Below are 2,675 nucleotides of genomic sequence, written 5' to 3' on the forward strand. Positions count from 1 at the left end.
CTCTCTGCAAGCCATTCTCCAACAATTTACTCCACGTGGCCTCAGTTGTGTGGTGTGTAGAGGGGACCCTCCCTTTGAACATCCAGCCCAGCACTGGCAGTCAGGGAGCCAGGAGGAGCTGCGCTTCAGTCCCAATCACTTCTGAAGCAGCTCAGACTCCTTCGTATGCTGCCAGTATCTCCTTTTCGGTTGGAGTGTAGAAGTCTCCTGATGCTCTGTATCCCCGGCTCCAAAACCCCAGGGGTTGACCCAGAGTCTCCCCCAGTGCTCTCTGCCAGAGACTGCAGGTAGGGCCATTCTTCCCGGCAGCAGTGTAGAGCACATTTTTAACCTCTTGCCCTGTCTGAACTGGCCTGAGGGCTACTGCATGGACTATTTCCTACTTAATTTGTTCAAAAGCCTGTCGCTGCTGCAGGGCCCATACAAAATCATTCTTTTTCGGAGTCACTTGATAGTGAGGGCTGACAATCTGACTGTAAATTGGAACGTGCACTCTCCAGAAACCCACAACACCCAAGAAAGCTTGCGCTTCTTTTCTGTTAGTTGGTGGGGACATAGCTCTTATTTTATTAAACACCTCCACTGGAATCTGACTGTGTCCATCCTGCCATTTTACTCCTAAAAACTGGATCTCTTGTGTAGGTCCCTTGACTTTAGTATGCTTTATGGCAAAACCGGCTCTCAGAAGGATTTGGATTATTTTCTCCCCTTTCTCAAAAAATTCTTCTGCTGTATTATCCCATATAATGATGACATCAATGTATTGTAAATGTTCTGGGGCTTCACCCTGTCCCAGCGCAGTCGTCACTCCATGGCAAATGGTGGGGCTGTGTTTCCACCCCTGGGGCAGCCAATTCCAGGTGTATTGGACACCCTTCCAAGCCAAAGCAAACTGTGGCCTGCACTCTGCTGCCAGAGAGATGGAGAAAAATGCATTGGCAATATCAGTCATGGCTTACCACTTGGCCACCTTTGACTCCAGTTCATACTGAAGTTCTAACATGTCTGGCACGGCAGCACTCAGCAGTGGTGTGACTTCATTCAGGCCACGGTAGTCCGCTGTCAACCTCCACTCTCCATTGGACTTTCGCCCTGGCCATATGGGGCTGTTAAAAGGGAAGCACGTTCTGCTGATGACTCCTTGGCTCTCTACCTGATGAATCAGTTTATGGATAGGGATTACAGAGCCTCCACTGGTGCGGTATTGCCGTCGGTGCACGGTTGTAGTGGCAGATGGCACCCGTTGTTCTTCAACCCTCAGCAATCCCACCACAGAAGGATCCTCTGATAGACTAGGCAACACAGCCAGGTGTTTAATTCCTTCTGTTTCCAAGGCAGCTATACCAAAAGCCCACTGATACCCTTTTGGGTCCTTAAAATACCCTCTCCTGAGATAATCTATGCCAAGAATACATGGAGTGCCTGGGGCAGTCACAATGGGGTGTTTTTCCCACTCTTTTACACTCAGGCTCACCTCGGGCTCCAATACAGTCAGCTGTTGAGACCCCGCTGTCACTCCTGAACTACAAACGGGTTCTGCTCCTTTAGAATTTGATGGCATTAGGGTGCGCTGCGCACCAGTGTCCACTAGAGCCTTATACTGCTGGGGGCCAGACGTGCCAGGCCATCAAATCCACATGGTCCAGTAAAGTCGGTTGTCCCTGTCCTCTGCCTGGCTGGAGGCAGGGCCCCTCTAACGTTGGTCATAATACTCACTAACGACAAATGGGTTAGTGTGGTGGACACGGGTTTCAGCCTCATCTTGATCACTCACTTCTTGTGAATACAAATCAGAAGTTCTTCTCATAGGGTCATGAGCAAAGTCGACCTGTCTGCTCTGCTTGGGCTCTTGATTACTGGAGAGCAAAGCAGCATTTCTCCTGAAAGGACCACATTTTGTACTTGTTCTTCCTTCCAGCTCACATACCCGCTTTTCTAGGAGGTAGGTAGGTTTTCCATCCCATTTCTTCATGTCTTCTCCATAGTCACGCAGGTGATGCCACAGCTTCCCCCGTGGTGTGTACCGCTTCTCTCAAGTAGAGAAATGATTGCCTCTAATAGCCGAGATTCTGGTCCCTGCAGGTGGGGAGTCGGACATGTTCTCTTTAAGTCGCTGGAAATCTTGAGATAATTTGTTCAGAGCCACGATGATTGGGAAGAGACACTTTCTTCATATTGTCATAGTCAGCGAGCCAGTTCATTCACGGTTGATCCCTCTTCATCTTTCCGGTCCATTAGTGCTAATGCGCTGGCAAATGATGAGGGTGTGCTCCGCACAAAAGTCCTCCACATGGGCCAGGTGCATCGGACTTCATCTGGATCTGTGGGTAGCCATGTATTATCTGGGTCATAGTAAACTGCTTCCTGCACAGCTAGCTCCCTCAAGTATTGAATGCCTCTTTCCAGTGGTCCACTTATTTGGTCGACATGTCAAGTCGTCCTTGAAGGGATACCTCTCTCTCACCCTTGACAGAAGTCACCTCCAGAGACTGAGATTTTGTGTCTCCTTTCCAATGGCTTAGTCAATGCCCCCTTTCCTAGACAGAGATCCCAGCTGCCTTGCCTCCCTGCCCTCTAGTTCCATGCCACTGGCCCCGCTACCCCAGCACTGCAGCAGCCAGGTAACAAGTTGCTCATCTGGATGGTGGCTGAAATCTTTTCTTACGTCTCACAAC

General features: G+C 49.8%; 1 protein-coding gene across 1 annotated transcript in view; it reads right to left on the reverse strand.

Moving 5' to 3' along the window:
- The window catches only part of PPIH (peptidylprolyl isomerase H), a 25,300-nt gene that overhangs the window by 13,993 nt on the left and 8,632 nt on the right, over positions 1-2,675 (reverse strand). The window lies entirely within an intron of this gene.

This window comes from Athene cunicularia (genome assembly GCF_003259725.1).
Source record: "Athene cunicularia isolate RWA chromosome 21 unlocalized genomic scaffold, athCun1 chr21_part1, whole genome shotgun sequence".
Classification (NCBI taxonomy): domain Eukaryota; kingdom Metazoa; phylum Chordata; class Aves; order Strigiformes; family Strigidae; genus Athene; species Athene cunicularia.